This window comes from Dermacentor albipictus, chromosome 2 (genome assembly GCF_038994185.2).
Source record: "Dermacentor albipictus isolate Rhodes 1998 colony chromosome 2, USDA_Dalb.pri_finalv2, whole genome shotgun sequence".
NCBI lineage: Eukaryota > Metazoa > Arthropoda > Arachnida > Ixodida > Ixodidae > Dermacentor > Dermacentor albipictus.
Window position 1 is genome coordinate 59,205,192 of NC_091822.1, and position 23,438 is coordinate 59,228,629.

The 23,438-nt window shown below is 48.8% G+C and overlaps 1 long non-coding RNA gene across 1 annotated transcript; it reads left to right on the forward strand.

The window, feature by feature from the left end:
- The first annotated feature begins 14,710 nt into the window (after positions 1–14,710).
- Positions 14,711–16,188, forward strand: LOC139055423 (uncharacterized). Its single transcript, XR_011511742.1, has 3 exons — positions 14,711–14,872; positions 15,715–15,826; positions 16,009–16,188. It is a non-coding gene; the product is annotated as an uncharacterized lncRNA (long non-coding RNA).
- Positions 16,189–23,438: the final 7,250 nt, after the last annotated feature.

A 23,438-nucleotide genomic window follows, 5' to 3' on the forward strand; every position in this document is an offset into this window, starting at 1 on the left:
CTTCGGGCTTGGATCGCGGCTTCGCGGGGCGTTCGGTACATGAACGCACTAGCACCTCCCCCAGATGTCACGTGGTGGTGACGTTGAATAACACAGTAGCAATACTGTGAACAAGAAAACTAACTTTTATTGGGCGAACCTGTGCCCACAAAATAGGCTACACTTATAGCGCAACGATAGCGGCGAACACTCTCGGCGATCGTCGAAAATCTGATCAGCGGGTCAAGCGCGTCGGCTTTTATACAGCAGTCATCGAATGTTCCAGATTAATCGTTGGGACCCGCATGCCTTTTACAAAGTTCTACACCATTCGTGTCAAGCGATGAAATCAGATAACACAAGGTTCGGCGACAACAGACAGCGGATAGAAGCATCGATAACTTTCCAGAACCTTCGGATACATGCAGGCGCGTCCCGCGCTGTGCGATAACATTTGTTAGGTGGCAAAAAGTGTCGCCCGATAAAGACAAGTGCAGTCGAGCGCGATTTGAAGGTTATCACGCGAGCGTCGACCGGGAACGCGAACAGCGCCATGGCCCAGAATTCCCTGCCGAGGCGAGGGAATTATCTGGCCTGCTTCCCTCACTCTTTTTGCTGTTCCTTCAGCAGCTGTCACTCCCTGCTGGGCTATCAGTTCCTTTCTTTTTCTTTCTTGTGGTTCCTCGAACAGGCAGTGATTGCAGGGCGCACGACGTATTCTTCGGTATTACCTGAAATTGGACGTTACGAAGCTTTATCTAGCCTATGTAACGTCATTGCTGCTGAGCCAGGGAGAATGGGTGACCAAGAACATTAGCTTAAGCCCGCGAAGATACGAGGTAACCAAGCCACACTTTATCGCAACAAATGGAAAGCGTAGAATAGAGAGAAAGGGCGGTGAGTTTGTCGCGGGGTGATGGTTATTGTATGTAACAGCGAAGAAGGGAGAGAAGAGTGCGAAATCATGATTTTTCCTGTCCCGAAACCGGCCGCCAGGTGCCTGGAGTGCTGGGCTGGTTGACGCTCGCGCGATACCCTTCAAATCGCGCTCGACTGTACACGTGTCAATATATACATAAAGAAGGAACAAAGGAAGGAGCGTAAATCATGGATGCCGAAGACGACGTTCACGCGAAATTATTTACGTTTCTCGGCGATGTAGTCGAGAAGAGCGGCCGAACCGACTTGAACATAAAGAGAGAACCCGCGGACGACGTTCTGTCGTTAATGCAGAAGGTGAAGTTTCTGTGCTACCCGCGGGAAGCGTTCCACTACGTGGTGAGCAAACTTTACCGAGATACGGGAGCGGTGACGGCAGCTGAAGTCCACGCTTTCGTATTCGCGCTGAGTGCCTACGAAGAGAGAGAAGATTTCATCGAAACCAAATACCCTCTCGTGCTGTGCACTTCTTGCAAGGAAGCCGTGGCCACGGTGGGATTGCACTTCGGATTCAACCGGCGCTGGTGCTGGTCGTGTTACATATACGAGAAGAACGACTACATCGACCCCGAAACCACGGCGTATGGCACGACGGTACATCGCAATTGGGCACCCAAGTACGAGCTCGAAGTCGACTGGCACATAAACCTCAGGTGGTGCAACCGCGGGGGCGGCCCCATATGCAAACGCACGACGCCGTACACGATCGCCCAACTGCGGGAAGACGGACAGCGACGCCTGATTAAGCGCAACGCCAAGGTCAACGCGGATTGGCGGCTGGCGAAAACCCCGCCCAACCCCGCGGCCGTTACCTACTCGGAATTTGAGCTCCCGTCGGCCGCACACCAACGGCTCATGTCGATGTGGTACAGAGGCGCGGAGAACGACATAGCCAACGGGGAATGGCGTGTGACGAGCTCGACGCCGGTGAAAGTGCGCTGTAGGGTGTGTTCCAACTATGAGGCGACCGTATTTGCGTATCCGTGCATGCACGCGGTATCTTGCTTGCACTGCTATGCCAATGACAGGTCGGTCGGCTGGAATCTGTGGTCGATCCACATGTGCCCCACGTGCACCCGATACACCAGTTACTACGTGTACGAACACAGATACGCGCTCATGTGCGACAAGCTCGACGATGGCAAGTATACACTGATCGTGAGGAGGGCGGCTGGCGTGTTAGGTAAGGTGCAGATACGATCTGTCTTTCAGGCGCTGCCGTTCCAACGTCACGTGGCCGGCTCGGTCAATTTGAAGTCCCCGTACGCGTGCCTGCGAACGCTCGTTCTGATGCGCGCGCTCGAGCACCGCGGAGACCTGCCGATTCCGTTTGCGAACGTGCTGGGTGTACGGGTGGACGTATACCCCATGTACAGCAATTATAAGTCGCTGCCCGTTCTGTCCCGCGACGCATTTGGCCATTGGGAACGGGTCAGCGTAGTCGTGAAGGAGCTTGATAAGTGGATTTCCATGTCCGTTTACCATTACGCGCACCTGGCTGGGCTGTCGTGCGCATATTACGAAAAGTGCAAAGCCATGGGGGACGAACGTTACACCTGTGACATGCCGCGCCAACCGCCGCTGTACAACCCGATTCACTACCTGATTTCAATGGCAACGTCGAATCCGCCATCTGGCAGTACCAAGAAAGAAACGGCGCTCCTGATCGCCAACACCATTGGTTACTACGCCGAATTGAAAGCGCACGAGATCGAGCGCATAGTCTTGTACGCCGCGCTGATCGTCGCCCATTGCTACCGGCGATATCTTGACGAACTGACCACGGTGTCCCACGTCCTAAAAACCATCAGCGGTGGAGCGCTGCACACGTATTACGGCAATTTGTGCAATGAAGCAGTGATGGACATTACCGAGAACAACATGCCCGATAACCACAGCAGGAACGACGCCGATGAGATGAGGTTTGATGCACGCGCTCCCGTCCTGTCGTACAACAAGGGCGAACTCGACTATCGGGGGGTTCCCAAGATAATTGACTTATGGAAGAGATCGGTATCGGAGGAAATGTGCGAGTTTGCCAATTCGACGGGGCGACCGTTCGGGTACATGCAGGTGTGTGGATCGATGTCAGACAAGTTTATGCCCCAGAGCGAAGCGCGCAATCTGCTCGAAGTGTACGAAGGCCCATTGGATGGTGAAGAAAACGCAAACATAATGCACGACCTCACCCATGCGTTCGCGCACTTCATGCTGTTTGGCGGACCTCCCATGCGGATAAGCGTGCCCAATTCTAGGTTCGCGAATGAGCAGGCGTTTCGCATCGCTATCACAGCGTTGTATCCCCGCCAGTGGACGTACGTGAATAAGATGGTGGAATACGCGTTCTGCGACACGATGAAACCCGAGCGCGCGGTAGCACCGGCGGGCTGCGGATACGAAATGAAACTGGCCGACGGGCTCAAGTACGTGGGGTTCATGCGGAGTTGGTTTAGCACCGACGCTTCCAAGGAGGAGTGGCAGCGCGCGGGCCACGGCAATTACGTAGTTAAGAAAGTGCAGACGCTTTTGGAAGGACCAGACAGATCGAGCGACGGCACGTTGATGCGATACCCAGAAGATGTAACAGTGTCCGACGAGTCGCAGGTCCGCTGGATCATGCACAAATTTTACAACAATGCTTTTGATGGCCTGCCTCAGTTCGCCCCGTTTAACTACAACACCGCCATGACCAACATAATTAACTCTCCCAACGCTAAGCGCATTCTGGAACCAATTATGCGCTCGATGAGCGTGGAACTGAAAAGAAACCGGGCGCCGTAAGGCGACGACTGCAACCACAAGAGCTAGAACAACAACAACAAAAAATAAGGGAAATATTGAAAAAAAAGAGATAGCACCAGAGGGCAAAAAATAAATGACGATAGTTTGTTGCATGTATTTATTTTGTTTATTTATTTTATTTCTGTATGGAAAATAGTATTCTTCACGTTTCTCCATATCTTCTTCTTTATTGTTTTCCATTCTCTTTATTATATACGTGAAGAGGAAAGGAGTAGTATGGGTAGAAAAAAGTACGTGTATCTAAACAACACCACTGCCGCAGCCGGTGGCGCGTTCGCACTGCCGCTTCCGCCGCCACCTCACCCGACCGTGATTCATCACCATCAACAGATGTATTCGGCGCCGCCGCTGACGGTAAACAACTTGCAACCGCAGCCTACTGCGCTGCAACAATACCAGCAGGCGCATTCGACTGCGAGTTACCTGAAGCAACTGCACGACAGGCAGACGACCGACGCCAACGTGCTGGCGCGATTGCAGATGCAACTGAACGAGTTGCCAATCAGTCAAGCCAACGCCAACAAATCCAGCTGCTCCTCGCTCAGCAGCTGCAGCAACAGAACGCGGCTAAACTTAGCACCACCACCAAACACGCACAAATCAGAAACACAAATGCACAAATCAGAAACACGCTCAACGATATGGCGGCGCAGCAGGCGTACGCTAACGCGCGCGCGATGCAGCTGGCCGAGAACGCGCGAGTCGAACAGCTGCACAACGCGATCGAACCCAAGAAGGTTACCGTGAACGGTATGATTGTGACTGACCCGCTGTTGCCGCAGACGTCGGAAGAGGCCACCATTAACCTCCCTCCCCAGACCAAGTGTGTGAAAGTCGATAGGCGCGTGGCCGACGCGCTGGTGGACGTGGTTCGTGCCATGCCGACCGCCATACCCGGACCGATATCGGACAACGCCCTGAACCATTACACTCTGAACGAGAACGTGTTGACCCAAATGGGTGCGTTCGTAGAGGACAATCCCATGTGCGCGAGCGTCCTGCAAAACAAAGGCTTTTTCGCCACGGCGTCCACCGTCAAGGACGCGCCGGGACTGCTGCACTGGATGCGCAACAAGATGCAACTGTGCGATTACAGTTCCATTAACAACGTATTGGCCACTCTGAACGCCCCGTTCTCGTGTTACTCATACCCCTTTCACCCCACTCGGGGTTGCCTGGCACAAGTTCGCAAGAAAGAGTGGCGCGAATGGTTCATGCAGACCACCCTCCGGTGTCCCACTCTGGCCGAAGAATTGCAGTTCGATCGGGAACTGATGACCGACGACACCGAAGACGAGGAGGACGAGGAGACCAAAATCGTCATAAAGACCACCTTCGACGAACGCGGAAACGCGATGGTGACTCCCATAATCTCGCGACCGGGCGTCGCCCAAGAACAGCAGCAGCAGATTCGGCAGCAGCATGCAGATGCATATGCAGCAGCCACAGCAGCACCCCGTTCAACAACACACGATTCGCAGGAGCGACGGCGTCGTGGAACAATTGCACGAAATAAAGCTACCGCCTCGCGAAAGGCGCAAGCGAGCCGGCGCGGCGACGGCGAGGGGAGTGAGCGACGCGATAGCCGCGGCGTCTAGTTTGGCGGCCACTGCTTACGGTAACGGGGAGAACATGAAGTACTTTCTCACCGAGGGACTCACGTGCACCGACGATAAACCGGTGGATGCAATAAAGGCGCTTCTAAGAACAACGATAAAAAATAATCACTTGCGAGCAACCTAAAAATAAAAAGGAATTGTTTTAGTCATACCGAACAACAAAAATAGTACCATTTTCCAATCATCACGTCATGGCCGCACAAACCACGCCCTTCGTGAATACCGGTATAAAGAAGATGAGGCGAAAACAGCTGGCAGGTAAGAAACCAAGGACAACGTTTAAGTTCACGCCTAACGTAATCGCGGCACGCCAGATGTTAAAACGGGCGAAACTGAGAACGCCGATTAAATCGATGAAAGACGCCATCGCCAAGTTCGGCAATCTACACTGTAAACGGAAATTACTCCGAGGTGGGAGTATAACGCTTGTCCTCTAGCGACCCCCCGGTTCGGAGTTTATTATGCTCCGTATGATCGGAGTAGAATTTTTACTCCGTGCGAGCGGAATTCTTGCGTGGAATTATGGGAGTTTTTTTTCTGTCTTTTTTTTCTTTTTTGCTTTGCAATGGACGGAGTTTTTTCGAGGTGCAACAGGAGTATAAAAAGAGGCATCGCGCGAGTTTGCGCGAACATCTTTACATACGAGGCTGTTGGTCAAATTTCGAAATATGCACACGAGACCGCGTCAAATTCGACGCAACAAGTCAATGAAAGCACATATATCATGACATACATAAACACTTCAGAAACGTTAGCGTCTCTATCAGTGTCTCGGATAGAGCGTAATGTTAATGCAATATCGGAAGCAATGACGTGACCAAAACCTATATGCGCGATAACAATTCGATGCACATCGCTCAATAAGAAGCTTTATTTACAGTACGCATACATATGTCCTACCGTTTTTCTTCGGGTGAGAATATCCGTTCGCAGATACATAAAAACAGTTGCTTGCACTCCGATCTTTCTCACTGGCAACACAGCACCGCAACGAACTTGGTGTACGCCAAGTTCGTTGTACGTCGTCGTTCGAACAGTGGTTGCTGTTGCCATTGCTACGCGGTCCTTTCAAACATTACACCGGACGTTGTCAGCACGTACCCAAAGGGACATAAAAGTCGTATTTCTCGTAGTGAACAACACAAGCCAGGGTCACGCAGCACGAAAACACAGTCAGAACCTGAGCCGATATCACGAGCCAGTGAGCAGCTTCAAGGTATACCTAAGCCTTTTTCCGCGCTTGAAAACGTTGCTCTTGCATTCATCGTTGTAAGCAAAGTGATCAGAGCTAACGTACTTGAAGCTGAGAAACAGCGAGCTTCAGGCATGCCTATAACACTTTCTGGAAGGAAATACGGGAAACAAATTGACGAAACGCGGTCACGGAACGACACTCCACAAATGTAAACAAACCGTCAGCCATGAGCACTGCCGACACCACCGAATGCGCCCGGTCGCTGGCGAGGCGCACAGCCTCATGGGAAGCGCCACGTGACCAACCTCTTTCGGCGGAGGGGAGTTTTTTTAAAACTCCCTGTCGGAGTTTTACGGGAGAACAAGATTTTTAAGCGGAGTAAAATCGTGTCATGTCGCCCTAATACTCCCGTTGTACTTAGCTTTAGGTGCACGTTAAAGAACCCCAGGTGGTCGAAATTTCCGGAGTCCTCCACTACGGCGTGCCTCATAATCAGAAAGTGGTTTTGGCACGTAAAACCCCATAATTTAATTTTTTAATACTCCCGCAGCTAGCCAGTGGAGTGAAACGAGGGAATGGCGCTGTTTTGCTCCCATACATCGGAGTAAATATTTGAGGAGGGGAGGTTTTAGGGCACATCACCTGTTAAAAACTCCCAGGTGGGTTTATTTTCGTTTACAGTGTAACGTCTCTCTCGATGAAAAAGAAGCCGAAGGCGACGAAGAAAAAGATGCGCGAATCGCTGCAGGATGTGATTCTCAGTAACGCGGCAACCCGGCGGATGATGAACGTTACCTCGTCGCTCCCGCCGTCCCTAAAGGCGACGTTAAAAATCAACGAGGGAGCCTCCACTTCGCGAGTGCCGCCGCCCGCACCGCCGCCAGCGGCGAAAAAGCGGGCGTCATCATAGAAGAAGAAGAGCCCCGCTGCCCCAAAGACCCCCAAAGCCACAAAGGCCCAAAAGACCCCCAAAGTCCCAAAGGCTACAAAGACTCCCAAGACCCCAAAGACCCCAAAGGCTCCAAAGACCCCAAAGGCTGCAAAGACCTCCAAGGCCCCTAAAGCCCCGAAAACCCCCAAAGCTCCCAAGTCCCCAAAGACTCCGAGAAAGAAAACGGCGGTGGCAACTGTGGGTCTCAGCGATCGACAGAAAAAACTAAAGGAAGTCCGAGATCAGATATCGCGCGAAAAACGAATGAAGGCGGCGCGAAACAGAAAAACGACAACGATGTTTCCGCCCACCAGCAATCCCAGTCGCAACAAACGGTACGCTCGTTTGGACGCCGAAGACTTTCAGTGGGATAAATATCTCAATACGGACATGTCGAGCTTTACGAAATTGAAAAAGGGAGACTTCCTGTACAACGACACTCGCATAAAGACGAAACACGCCGAAATCATCGCGAATGAAATGTTCAATGCGGTCGTGGACAACATCAACAAACTATACGAACAGGGCGTGTCGCTCAAGTATGCCACCTCTTGGGACTGCGTTCGCGCCAGCTTCAAAACCGCCATGAAAAAGGTGTCGCAAAAGTACAACAACGAGGACATTACGACACTCATGGACGACTGTCAGGTCGCATGCATTCTCACTCTACTCGAAGCCATGCATCGCATGGCGATGGCACTCGACATGAAAACTTATGCCACCATGGGTTGGGCACAGGGAGCACGCGCTTCATTCGTGTCCACGCTCGCGTCGGCCATAGAGTTCGGCTTGACTAGGAAAGTGCTGGGCGGTTTTCCCGTGAGCAAAGTCGAAAAGGCTCGCACCAATACCAACCTCCGGGAACACCGAGTGAACAAGCTGTTGTGGTCGATTCCGGCGTCGACGAGGAAAGGGACGACGAGGAGAGAGCGCACACCAACCGACGCCGCCGTTGACGCCGCCGCAGAAAGTAGCGAAGCAGTAGGAGGAGGAGATCTGAACGCGATCGCGAGTACACTGACCCAGCCCGAGTATGCGGCGGTCGTCTCAGATTTAAGCGAACAGAGATTGAAAACGCTCATGAAGAATGCGATTGAGAGTGAATTGACCAAGTACGACTTCGTCGTAAATGATCACTCTCGAATCAATTCGGACAATAAAGGCAGAACGTACAGTATGCAGGAGCAAGTGGTAATGCAGTTGTCTCAGATTGATCCCAACACGCTCTCGACTACTTTGTACCAGACGATGCGCAATCCCTGGTTGCTGCGAAAGATCATCGGCGAGACCAACGCCATTCTCCGCCGCACTGAAAGTTACTGGCGCAGCATTTCCGGCGACGACAACTGCAACGAAGCGGATTATAATCGACTGACCGCGGTAACCACATGGATGCGTCTGATGCAAAACAAAACGTTTTGCATCGGATGTCTGGCGATATTGGAAATGAGCGATGCCATTGCAGATTCCGAAGGCACCGACCAGTTGGTCGCTCCCGAAAACTACGAAGACTTCAACCAGTTCCTTTTGGACGTGATGCGCGGTATAACTCCCGAACAATACGCTGCTACGAGGAGCGCGTTGCCGGGCAATCTCAAGAGTCACTGGTCAACGATGAAGGAGCCTTCCAAGCCATGCAAAACACCATTATGATGCGACATTTACCAGAGCAACCTCGCGAAGAGTAAGATGATAGGAGAAGAAGAAAAAACACAGTAAAACACGGTAATAATAAAAAGCAAAACACACGACGTGTATTTTTTGCTAATGTGACTTGTGTGTAGGGTGGTATACATATATTTATTTTTTTGGTGTTGGTGTTCCTCTTCTCCCTTCCTCGTTGGGTATTAAAAAAAAGATGGCGCCTCCGTTACCGGAAGCACTGCGAGGTAAAAATGTGGACGAACTCACGTACGCAAGCATCGCAAAACTGTTAAACGCCACTGATCTGCTGAAGACGCTGAAAAAATTTTCAACCAAGTCGTTGAATCGTCCCGCAGATAAGCCCTTTTACAAAGCTCCTCAGCGCAAGCTTTACACACGAAAGAAATCCAATTGTTGTTCTTATTTAGCGATGCTGGCATGGATACTTCGTGAGCAGGGGGCAACTTAGCGAATTGCTGTGACGGAAATCGCGCTGCCGCAGATGCATGTGAAAGCTGTCAGCGAAAATTGCTCTGCGACGTGCGCGGCAGAACGCCCCCCCTTTCGCGCCATGTGAAACAGCCTAAAGGCGTCTGCTACGGCGTCCGCGATTCCTGTGGCCAACGCCGTAGAAGACGCCGTAGTTGTCTCCATTGTGTAAGGAGCTGCGGGCGAGGAGGACAGCGAGGCACCCTAGCAGCCGCCGGAGAACACACCTCCTTTGTCTGAACAGCCCCCCCCCCCCCCCTTGCCCCCAGTCTCCCGCGCGACGAGAGAGAGCGCGCATCCAGGCCACGTTCCTCGCTTGCGCACGCGAGATTGAACCATAGACTAACATAGTAAACGTAGAGTGTACACCCCCACAGGCACCCGTGGCCGACTTTGGCTCTCAGCGCACCTAGCGGAATTGGCGAAACGCACCAGCCTCCAAGATGGTGGCGCACGCCGCCGCATCTCGGAGGCCGTAATTTCAGTTGCCTTTCTTATTTTTTTATTTTTTGGTGACCCATTACGTTGCTTAAGTAAGGTGATATCATGCAGGCGCTTGTGCCGTTTTTTATATGTTGTGACGACGAGCGCGCAAATGTGTTTCACTTCATGTTAGTTTCATTTAAATTCACATTTGCTGTTTCAAGCTGTAACTTAGCGCAACAATCCTGCCAACTGTTGAGGAAGTAGAACTTTATCGCTTATGATATTGCACGTCTAGTAACTCACGCCAGAAGGTGTATCATAAATAAATGTGCCATGTTCCTTAAATATAAATCAACTTGCTGCATAGTGAAGAACATGAGAATAGCAGACAACAATTTATTGCCGCAAGTCTGTAATAGGAGGATACATGAAAATATGGATCATGGATCCGCATACTGAGCCTTGTTTAAGCGTGTAAGCTCGCCGTAGTAACACACGGCAGGTGCCCCAAGAAGCAGAAGGCACACGCTGCGTCTTCGCCCACGTGTCTCAGAGTGCTTATTTCTTAGTTGTCTTGAGCTGCATACATTGAACAGGCTTACAGCAGGTTTACGATATAAAACAACATATTTTAATGGACAGTTGATGTGTTTTCATGGTCACGCACTTCGCACGTTACTTCAGCTGACAAGGGTAACATACAAAATCGCACATTCTTACACATTACAGACTCACCTAACATACACGTGTACACAGAGTGAGAGGTAACGAAAGCAGCTTCTCAAGGTAACTTGTGCCTTGCGTATAGTTTTGTACATGTGTCCAAAGGATACGAAAGCAATAGTCTAATTAAAAGTTTTCCAACGAAGCGAGGCCAGACAGCACGACGTTGCCAAACTGCATATTGGTGGCAGCGCATTACGCACCGGCTTCTTGTAGGTCTTTGCCAAATTAAAAACGTACAATAATGATCTCAGTCAAATAGGCAGATCCAGCAGTTCGCTTTTCACAAGTGTCGTTGCGTCATTGCGTGACATCGTTTATTATTACTAATATTTCACGCTATTGGTCGCGGTTCATCCCAGCCGCAATGGCTGAATTTCCATGGGGGCAAAATGCACACTCTCGTTAACGTTGTGCATGTTTCGAAGCCCAGGTGGCCAAACTTATATCGGAGTATGTCACTATCGCGGGAATGGCAATCGGGTCGTGATTCTAGCACGTACAACACGATAACCAAATTTTCCCATGCGTTAAAGAATTCTGCTTTCGTACGTAGCACATCGTATCTGGCATGCGTGGCTCAAATATCTAAGCTTGCAGCCAAATTCTAGCATCGGTTACATAGTTCGCCCACTCTCAGTGTATGATAATTCACTGTCTTCTATTGCATCTTTCTGTCCCGTTCTTTTTTTTAAGCGTCGTTTGTTGCTATCATTTTATTAGTTTCCGATTCCTACGTCGATCACGCAATGACGCAGCAATATCGTTCGCTGGGATTTAAGTAGTCACCTTCTAGGAAATCAAGAAATAACTGAGCCTTCATTCACAGTGCGATAAAAATGTCTTGAATGGTTTATTAGCCTAATAAGCGCAAAAGAACACATGACAAAAAAATATTGACAAGCGCTTACTTCCAGCGGAGATATAGGCAGAAAAAAAGACAATGAGTTCATACAGGTTTCTAGAAAGCAGTATCACAAGATATGAGAGAAATAAATTCGCAGTTCGGCTCCAGAGGCCAAGCACCGATTGCGACATCACATTGGTAGATAGCTGTACGAAGTAAGGATGGTAGATTTATCGGCCATATGCACTTGTAAACATTCGCGTACCAACTAAAAAAACAATGATGAATGCGTAAACGTGACTCAGTGAGGACGTAGAAAAAAAAAGACACAAAGAAACAATGGTATCTTTGTGTGTCTGCTTCTGTCTACGTCCTTGTTCCTTCACGCTTACATATTCTATCATGCATTCAAACCAACTCGCCCGCCAACGCGTTTCAACTAAATGAACAAGCACGGTGCCAAGCGCATACACGTAAACATTAACACACCTCGCTCGATTATCGCGGCAACTCGCTGTCAAAATTCTGCAGTGAGGAATCACGGAAGCAGCAGGCGAATTGACCGTCATTCATCTCGTTTCAACGCGAACTAAACGTCGGAACAACGCCTCCTATAGACCGTTTCATCGGGCGAGGAGGATAGGGCGCGCGGAGAGCCTTTCCTCCTCTCTGGCTTGGGCGATCCGGCGCGGCGCTGCTTGAAAGTATTGCTGTCGCGTGCTGCGGAACGATTTCTTGATGTTTTAGATCGTACTCTGTGAAATTTACGCCGTGTCCGTTCATATAAGGTCGTCAGGGAAGCCTCTCGGTGCATCGGTAACTACAATAGGCGGAAATATCTTTTGGGGGCGCGAAAATGTGACGCGTTTTATCAGCCGCGGTGTACGCACATTGTCAGTCGCCGTGTGTGTACGTGTTGTGAACTATTTTGCTCATATCGGTTTTAATTCAGCAAAGAAAACCGGTGTCTCTGTATTAGCAGCATGAAATGGTAAATATGCTCAATATCTGATCGCTTGGCGTAGGGAGTAAAACATGAAGCATAAGAGCGCATGCTCCTGCACGGCCAACCTAAGGCAACCACGAAACATCTAAGCGGCAGGCGCAATCAAATATTTGTGATGCACCGGCATCGTTCTCGCGCATTTCAAGTCTAGTAGGCTTGAAATTACCACATGTCTACGTTAGCCTTCCTGCATGAGGCCGATGGCGCTGCTCAACACAGCGATCACTGCGGTTGGCGATCCAGCACGGTACATATGTAAGCGGTGCGCTTCGGCATTGCCTTTTTGGCCTGCATACAGTCATAATATATGAGGGATCGCATAAAAAGAATGCGATGCCTATTTTTGAGGACAAAATTTCCGTAATGCGTGTGAGTGCGTCGTAGAGAACGGAACGAACACAACCGAAAAAGAAATTCGGTTATCATCCTCTTTCTAGCAAAAGCAAGAGAAAACAGGCTTTATAAACGTTTATAAATATATAACCGCTGATTCGGTATGTTTGGACCATGTGGTATATAGAACAACGATATATGTAATCCAGCACCTACCACTGCTTAGGACGCTCGCGCAGTTCGTAAACAGTCCCTTTGCTGGACAAGCGTAATTCAGACTGTAAGGTATGTTGATATCACTTGCCAAAACTATTTTATTCAGGGCCGGAAACATCATCCATCGAACCAAGTAGTCACGCAATGTAACCTGCAGCGAACAGTTTGAACGCTTGTCAAAGTATAACATCACAGCTCCTATCGTAGCAGAACGGTACCCACGCTCACGCTGTTACGATCGTCGCGTATGTTTCATGGCTCCTAAACCGCAACTTAGAAATCGAGGATAACGCTGCAATAAGGTCACATTAATGACGGGAACATTCAGAAATACACAATTCATCTCCGAGGCTGATTGTAGACTCGAATATGCGCGCACACATCGCGCTGCGTGTTCCGTCCACCTCAACGCCAGCAGAAATTCCGGCCATGACGCCTTAAACCACTTCAGCACGTCTCACAGAACCGTTTACCACGTAGAAGACGCACGTCATACTAAACAGGCCGCACGACGGCGAAAGCAAACGCCAGAACCTGCCGCCGAGCGTATACCCGCCATGCAAAAGACCGCTTTTACCCAAGCCAGTATGGCGCTGCTCATAGGCGGCGCCACTGCGCTCACAATATGGCGGCGCCTACGAAAAAACGGTCTGTAATTTACTATGCCTGGAACGTGAGCCGCAAACACGCTGCCCTTCCCTCGCCTGTACTCTCCTCCTTTTGGTACGGTGGCGAGCGCCTCTTGCGGCCAGCCCTTGTAAACACGCCGGTGGCGTGGCTACCGGGAGCCAGCCGGGAGCGACGTCGGCAGCCAAGCGGCTGGCGCGTTGGGCGCGTCGTGAGCTTGAGCTTTCGGCGGCGGCGGCAGTGGTTGCCATGGGGACCGGTACGGCGGCGCGCGCCGTCCTGCGGCGCATGGTCGCAACACTCGGCAGAGAGCTCCCTATGGAAAAGAGAGTGACGTTCGAGGCATATAGTTATAGGAGGCGTTGGTCGGAAGCACAGCGCATACGAAGCGACCGGCACTATATACGCGCACTCTGCAAACATCGCAGATAACTTTGAAGATGAGGGCTGCGCTGGCGCGCACTTTGGCCACGTCGCAGATCGCTTTCAAGACACGCCAGCGCCAGCAATGCGTCCCCAGGGGTGGCACGCTCTCAAGTTCAACAAATGGCCACAGAGGGCGAAAAAATCGACCGCGCGCCGCTGCTAACAAAGCCGACCTAGTAGCATCACCTCGGGATGCGTTCGTTAGCTCCAACATTTCCCGGTAGAGGCGTCGTAATAAGCGCAATTTTATCTTACAAACTTTCTCTTACAATTACCGAAGCATTTTCTTTTACATAAAAACAGGGCAAAATTATTATTGCTAATTAGATATTGTACTCTTTGTTAGTAAGTTTATTGTTTCTTCGCCATTATAAACGCAAATAGCGTTCAGCATCATCGATCTTTCACGTGACCTCTGGCCTGGATTTAAAATTTTTACCGGTATTTCCGAGTGCACGGCGGCACGGATTCATTCGTTCGTACACTCAAGACTGGTTGCTTCTTTGTTTCTAAAACTAGTTTCTAGCGCTTCGATGTAACTTGGGGTGAAGTTACGTGTTTGCAAGCGGACATGTAAGCCCGGCAGTTGGGTTTCGGTCGTGAGCCATTCGGAACAGGTCTGCATCGAAACGGGAGCTGGATTTTGCTGCGGCTGACAACGGCAATAACGGTGAGTCGTTTAACACCGCTGCTTCAATCGTTATATAATATCCGTCTCATTACCTTCCAGGCGGGCACAAGTTAACGAACTAGATCCTGCATTACATATGGGCAGTGAGGATCTCAGTTGCTGTTTCCTAAATAAACCTTTACTTGCGAGGCTGTCGTTTGGTTTACACACACAACCAGGAAAGAAAGAGCGATATCGGAACGCGCGTCTCATTTTTCATGTTATTGTAGCCGTGGTTGTAGGTGACTGAGTAGCCTTATCAATATACATATTAAACTTTTTCTTCGAGTCCGCCGGCAACGTCTTTCGTCCACAAAACCGAATAATCCTTTGGTAAAATGAAGTGAAAGTACAGAATTTATTGTATTAAACAGTTGCAAGCATGATAATTCACCCATATTTCGTACTTGTTGGTTCCAAATGTTCTTGCTGTTCAGATTGGTTTACCGTAGGGCATTTATTTTTGCAGTAGTGAAGCGGCGCATCACGTTCGTGCAGAAAAATAATGCATCAGTTCTAATAGCTACATGACTTTCATGCATTTGCTTGTAGAACTAGCAGTGTGATCACTTCTAGTGTATAAATGAACCCACAAATGTTCTCATTTGTGATCTTAATAGTACTTGCGCTATTGACATGCATTGTAGTTAGGCAGACCTCAATTTTATGGACCATAGCAATATTTATTTAACATGCTGCTTGAGCACCCTAGAACAGACAGTGTACATTTGCATGTGTTCTGTAGTCGCAAATCATACAACATATATGTCACACCTTTTTGCATTTGATATTGCAAAACTTTGCTTTTTCAATTTCTGATTCAGTCAAAATTTCTGTTCCAGACATGCAGTAATGAGGACGGCGCCAGTATAAAGCAACACACTCCACGCACTAAACAGAAGCTGCTGCCTGCTACAACAAGGTCATTGTGTGGACATTGGCTACTACTACAAGGTAAACAACACATGGTTCAGAAATAAATATGTTTGATCTATGCTGTATTGGCTTGCTGTTTGCAGCAGATATGATTGTTTGTTCATATTTATGGTTCAGTATAATTGGTTCGAACATATAAAACACCCATAAATTTGGCTAATCTGTGCTGTATCTCATGTGTCACCGTTTTGCCCCAACAGAGTCTATGCCAAGCACATCTTGGTCGTCACAGGAGCTCCTATCTGCACTAACAGGAAGGGGCTGGAGCCGAATTTGCAAGGCTTTTACACCAAGAACAAAGAAGCACATGCACAAGAATATGGATGAGATATCAAGTCTGCAAAGGACTGTGTTAAGACTGCAAAGAGCTTCAGCCACCATTCCACCAGCACGCACATTTGGCTGAGTCATCCAGGTAACTCAAAAAGGACTTTCTAGAAATTCTTCGTCTTCAGATGCACCTGCAACATCTGACCAAGCACGGACGGCGCTGGCCAAAAGATTGAGTTCCATCAGTTTGCCCTTAATCAGCTTCCTAGCCATGTTAATTCCGTTTGTGCCAAGTGTAATTTTTCTTCTATAAATGCAAGCTTTCTCATTGCCCATTTTTGTTAGAGGTCATTCATCCTCATCCAAATATAAAGGTCAACCGATACTTCGCTGATACTTAATACCAGTCACTGTCTAGCAGCCTAACATATCTGTAGCAGTATCTTCTAGTGTATGTTGTCATGCGCAATTACTCTCCTGAAATAGCTGATGCAGCATCGGCATGCGTCTTGCATTGACCTATGCACATGTGCTATGCACCATTTTACTTTTCTTGATGTTTTTAGCCTTCAATGCTTGCAGAGCAGAGTGGCTTCTCTCTTGAATGCAAGCTTTCTTATTTTCCATATTCCTAGTGTCGTTGATGATTGCTCCTCTTCCTTGATAGCCTGGGTCTTTGTGCAAGCTACAGTGAAGTGATTGATTGCAGAATCTGGTTTTGCTGTCACACTTGGTTGTGGTAACTGTGTTGCGTTTCTCAGATGTGGGGGCCTGGTCAGTTGCATTGGTAAGCAGTCCCTCGAGGTAAGCATTTGCTCCTGCAGTCCGCAAAGCGACATAGACTCCCAGTATACACACACCGTAACTGGTGCGCTCCGATCGTTCTGGCCTGCTGCAGCCATGGGCAAATTGTGCTTGTGGCCTACCTCGGCCATGATTTGCTCAAAACGGAGACCAGCATATGTGCTTACATGGTCCGAAGTGTATGACGTTGATAGCCGTATGGGTGGAAAGGCCCGCAAGAATGGCTGCCGAAGGTGATGCCCACAAAAGCGACTTGTCCACATTGCGACAAAGTGGGACACAAAGTGTGAGCCCCACATAGCGGCCCCCGAAAGAAAATAAATGTGCAGGTTGGAAAGGAGTTAACGCTAAAATGCCGGGTAGTCCATGTCGCTGTGTTGGTTGCGGCAGCAGATGCCTGCGTCACCTGATTGCTTCGCAATGGAAGTTGCTCATCTTCAACGGCAACTGTTGGTTCAAACAGGTGCAAGGCTCTGTCCAATCTGTTTGTACCGCAGGTTTTCGCTCGTTACCAGACCACCACATGTGACAAAGGCAAACATTATGCCTGTAAGATGGTTCGTAGCCAATGTATAATGTATTGTCTGAACCTCATGCGGTGACTGATTGCCGTTTAATTTTGCTGTTATGTCACTTGGTTACGGTCGCAGTTTTATGTTTTTCGAATATTGCGGCCTGGTTGGTTGCACTGGGAAGCAGCCTCTCGAAGTAAGAATTTGATCCTGCAGTCTGCACAGCGACATAGACTCCCAATTATCATGCACCGTGATTTGTGCTCCCCATTCACCCTTTCCTGCTGCAGCCATGGGCAAATTGTGCCTCTGGCCTTTCTCGGCCGCGATTAGGCATGAACGGAGACCAGCATAAGTGCTTACATGGTCGGACGTGTATGAAGTTGGGTGGAAAGGCCCTCAAAAGTGGCTGATGAAGGTGATGCCCACGAAAGCGACTTGTCCATATTGAGACAATGTGGGACACCAAGTGTGAGCCACACATTAGCGGCCTCCAAAAGAAAGAAACATGCAGGCTGGAAAGGAGTCAATGCTAAAATGATGGGTAGTCCATGTCGCTGTGTAGGCTGCGGCAGCAGATGCCTGCGTCACCCGACTGCTTTGCACTGCAAGTTGCTCATCTTTAACAGCGACTGTCGCCGCAAACAGGTGGGACACTCTGTCCAATCTGTTTCTGCTGCTGGTTGTTGCTCGTTAGTAGACCACCACGTGCGACGAAGGCGGGCACTGCGCCTGTAGGTAGGCAGCTCAATGTACCCTAAGAGACCCGTGTATGTGAATGCTCACTGTTGCCATATGGTTCGTCGCCAATGTATAATGTATTGTCTGAACCTCATGCGGTGACTGATTGCTGTTTAATTTTGCTGTTATGTCACTTGGTTATGGTCGCAGTGTTATGTTTTTCGAATATTGCGGCCTGGTTGGTTGCACTGGGAAGCAGCCTCTCGAAGTAAGAATTTGATCCTGCAGTCTGCACAGCGACATAGACTCCCAATTATCATGCACCGTGATTTGTGCTCCCCATTCACCCTTTCCTGCTGCAGCCATGGGCAAATTGTGCCTCTGGCCTTTCTCGGCCGCGATTAGGCATGAACGGAGACCAGCATAAGTGCTTACATGGTCGGACGTGTATGAAGTTGGGTGGAAAGGCCCTCAAAAGTGGCTGATGAAGGTGATGCCCACGAAAGCGACTTGTCCATATTGAGACAATGTGGGACACCAAGTGTGAGCCACACATTAGCGGCCTCCAAAAGAAAGAAACATGCAGGCTGGAAAGGAGTCAATGCTAAAATGATGGGTAGTCCATGTCACTGTGTAGGCTGCGGCAGCAGATGCCTGCGTCACCCGATTGCTTCGCACTGCAAGTTGCTCATCTTTAACAGCGACTGTCGCCGCAAACAGGTGGGACACTCTGTCCAATCTGTTTCTGCTGCTGGTTGTTGCTCGTTAGTAGACCACCACGTGCGACGAAGGCAGGCACTATGCCTGTAGGTAGGCAGCTCAATGTACCCTAAGAGACCTGTGTATGTGAATGCTCAGTGTTGCCATATGGTTCATCGCCAATGTATGATGTATTGTCTGAACCTCATGCGGTGACTGATTGCTGTTTAATTTTGCTGTTATGTCACTTGGTTATGGTCGCAGTGTTAATGTTTTTAGAATATTGCGGCCTGGTCGGTTGCACTGGGAAGCAGTCTCTCGAAGTAAGCATTCGCTCCTGCAGCCTGCACAGCGACATAGACTCCCAATTATCATGCACCCTGATTTGTGCTCCCCGTTCGCGCTTTCCTGCTGCAGCAATGGGCATATTGTGCCTCTGGCCTTTCTCGGCCGCGATTAGGCATGAACGGAGACCAGCATACGTGCTTACATAGTCCGATGCGTATGAAGTTGATAGCTAGATGGGTGGAAAGGCCCGCAAAAGTAGCTGATGGAGGCGATGCCCACGAAAGCGACTTGTCCATAGCGAGACAATGTGAGACACCAAGTGTGAGCCACACATCAGCGGCCCCCGAAAGAAAAGAAACGTGCAGGTTGGAAAGGAGTGAACGGCTAAAATCTGGGGTAGCCCATGTCGCTGTGTAGGCTGCAGCAGCAGATGCCTGCGTCTCCCGATTGCTTCGCAATGCAATTTGGGCATTTTTAACGGCGACTGTCGCTGCAAATAAGTGGCACACTCTGTCCAATATGTTTCCGCTGCTGGTTCTTGCTCGTTAACCTGACCACCACGTGCGACGACGACGGTGAGCCGTTTACGAGCTCGCGTCAATGATTCCAGCGTATCTCGACATGAAAATTTTATTTCTGCTATTGCACGAGAATGTACACTGCTTGTCTTCTGCCAATAAAGTCGCGCGTTCTGTTCACTCACTTGTGGCTTGTTTGTATGGGCGTTAGTAGAGGCTCTTGGCAATTAGAACGCACCAGCTACGCGGCAGCGAAGGCACTGACGCATGCCGCATAGCCTGCGGGGCAAGCACGGCTTGTACCGGCGTACGCGACCGGCAAAAAACGGCCATATTGAATTTTGCGCTAAAAAAAATTGCACTTCCGCTTCCGGATTGAGCAACGTCATCTGGCGTCCCCCAAAGTAAGTTCCATGCGCTGCCGCTGCTTATTTTCGAACCACGGCGGAAGGTACAGTTTCCCTTCTCTAAGTATCTTCTTTATTCTATGGCGTCCCTATGGCGTCGGCCAAAAGGCTGTTGCACATGGAGTGATTTTCAGTCAGCGACACAGCGAATTCCGTCGCTCAGCGACCGCCGCGACGTCGTGGGCTCTCCGCGACTGGATTTTGGTCTCACCGTCGCTGAGTCACAGCGATCGGCGCGATGTGGGAGGGGCAATGTGTCACAAAACAAAGCGACGTCAAATTAGGCGCTTCACTGTTCTACCATGCGGCGGTAGCTCTGCGGAGCAATGTCGCGCGCCACTCTTAGTTATGTTTTAATAGGGCGTAGCAACCAGCGCCTGCGGCATAGGAACTTCATAAAAAATTTGTTCTTTCTTCCGCTTACGCAATTCGTTTAAAATGAGAATCTGCACGCTATCCCGGTCGGGAGAAGGACGCCACCTCAACATAAGGCACGCTTGGTCACCACCGTCGTCAACCTCTACACCGCTACAAATTGTGTCAGCTGCTTATACCTGCGCACTCAATAGTAGCTTATTCTTCTGGAAAAGCAAATGCTCATCCAGCAAAAAAGTTGTGGCTTCCATAGTAACAACAAAACTAGAGTGTATTAAACAGAACCACCCCACTGACGCCGCACATGTCGCACGCTCAAGTATCAATGTTGTGCAGCGCCTCACTCACCGCATTTACAATCAACGCTTTTCAACGTTGAAAAATTGTGTGCTTATTCTATTGTCGAATAGTAAAAGAAAAATTCGAATATTTGACTAGTTTATTGTTGTTCTTATTTAACGATGCAGGCATGCAAACTTCGTGAGCAGGGGACAACCTTGCGAATTGCTGCGACGGAAATCGCGTTGCCGCAGATGCATGTGAAAGCTGTCAGCGAAAACCGCTCTGCGCACGTCGCTAAAGCCTGTTTCACATGATGCGATTTTCGTCGCACCGGAAGTGCGATTTCCGTCGTTTGCGATGAAAATCGTAGTCGCAGTGCCGACCACCCGATTTTCGGCTGCGACCAACCGGTTGGTCGCACAGTCGCACCGTCGCACCGATCGCTGCGATTTTCCGTCGAAATTGCGCGGAGAGCTGTCAACGGACCTATTTCGCCAGTTTGTTCTGGAAAATGGCGTCTCGCCCTACAAGTGCAATGCGCGGAGACGTGGATCGTCGAATTCGGTACGTACGCGAAGGGAGAATAAAAAACTTGTACCGCAGATTGCATTCTCCGATTGCTATGCGTTTGTTGATGCGCTACACAGCAAATGAAGTGCATTTTCACGTTTGCTTCGTACGCCTTTGCGAGTTGTCATTGCTAGGAGGTGTTCGATCCCCAGCAGCCGACGAGGTTGTCACAATTTTCTTTTGTTGAGTAGCATGCAAAAATCGCGCTTGCGGTGCAGCTTGAATTATTTCAACGTCGGCAAGGGCAAATGACAAGACAGCAAAGTACCCGAAGTTTCAACGTTGCGCTGAACGCGGCACCGTTCAGTTGCATTTTCTTGTCGGTTTTCAAGCACGAATTTCCCGATGCATCTTGAAAGCTTATCTTGCCTCTTATTAAATTTGACAGAGCAAAAGTGTAGGCTATCGTAATGAATTTTCTACGATAGCATTAAATCCGTGGCTTGAATAAAATATTACATGCACGTTAAGTTGCACCTCTTCTCTGGAGAATTTTTTTTCTTGCACAAAAACCAATAAACATCGACTATGTTGCGGACTTTGTATCCTTACTGCATCTGTATGAACACTTGCTCTGCAAGGTAATTAACTGTACAGCTTGTATATTAAGTAAATTGCTTGCTATAGTGGCACAGCGACAACGTACCCTCCTGCACAATTATGTAGAACTCGTGCAACAATGCGAAAAGCAGGCAAACGGCCTGTTCTTGTGGGGATAAAACGGTATAAAACGACACGCTGAACAAACGAAAATCAAAACTGTGCAATGAAGTCAGCCAGTACAAGCAGTTCTGGCACGTTCACAGCTGATCAAGTGTGCAGAAACATTCATGCCTTACATGTTTCTAGTAAGTTTCTAATAAGTTTGTGATCACATATATTAGTGTGTAAAACCATATAACGATATCCGCTGCGATTACTATCGTTATAAGTAATGAAATACCATGCTACTTGCAAGAACATATATCACCTGAGGATTTTAGAACAAATTTCTGCATTTCAACTATACACAATATAAACTGGGCTTTTTTGCAATGACAAACTTATTCCAAACTTTACTTACATACAGGCAAGAAAAAAAATTATTGACAGAAATATTGTTCTTCAATTTGTTCACCTGCCACTGTGGCTATAGCATTCTGCTGCTAACACAAGGCAAGGGATTGATATGCCAGCCATGGAAGTCGCATTTCGATGGGAGTCATATGTGAGAAAAAAAACTCTTGCACTTAGATTTAGTTCATCACCTTTTATTGAACCCTTACACTTCAAAATACTACTGCATAGGGGAGCATGCTTATGCAATATCTAACACCAATAGAAAGCAAAGGGCAGAATTGTAAAACAACCATCTTTCTTGATAATTCGAGTGTGTAAATATTCATTGCATCAATATGTATTGTTCAACAGCACTGTACAAATAAGCGTGATCAGGTATAGCAAGTACTGCGTCAGGAAGCTGGTTCTACAGATGTATAAATGTCAAGGCATGAATGCTCATACTACGTCGCACACATAGCACAAAGAAAACCTTTTTCAAGAGTTGTCCCTTCTGGCAGTTATGAGTGGGCCATAAGCAGCAGAAACTTTATCGCAGGGCATTGCGTAATACCGCTTATGAAAGAATGAAGAGAGTGAAGAGGCTTTTAACAGCAGTACCTTATGCTGCTCTAATAAGAGGAACGATGAGCAAAAACATTTCTGGTAGAGCACTTAAACAGTAACTTTCTGGAAGAGAGAAAATTCCAGGTCAGAGTTGGAGGTACATTTGGCCCACAGATTCTTTGTCTCAAGAGCTCAGAACCTCGTACCAAGATACTATGGCAGCTAGCATATGAGATGCAAAGACGACTACCCCTCCCTTCAGAAACGCAACAGGCCCATACCGTGGAATATGGGGGTAAACAATTAGACCAGGAGACTATATGCAACTGCCAAACACACAGAGGAGGTTGCTAATCATGAAGATGCAAGCAAACATAAGGAACATATAGTACACTGATCTGGCAATAGCAGTGTAACAGTAGTATGACACTACATAAAGCTAAACCCCATATAAGTGAGTACCATTCCAGGTCATCCTACACCTATAAAAGCTGAACTGAAAGCAATCAAAGCCGCACTTGAAGTGCTGATTACACCCTGCACAACACTCTGCATGGATTCACCAGAAACTGTCTGGGCCTGCACATCACACAAGATTGTCAGGAAAATCAGGAGATTG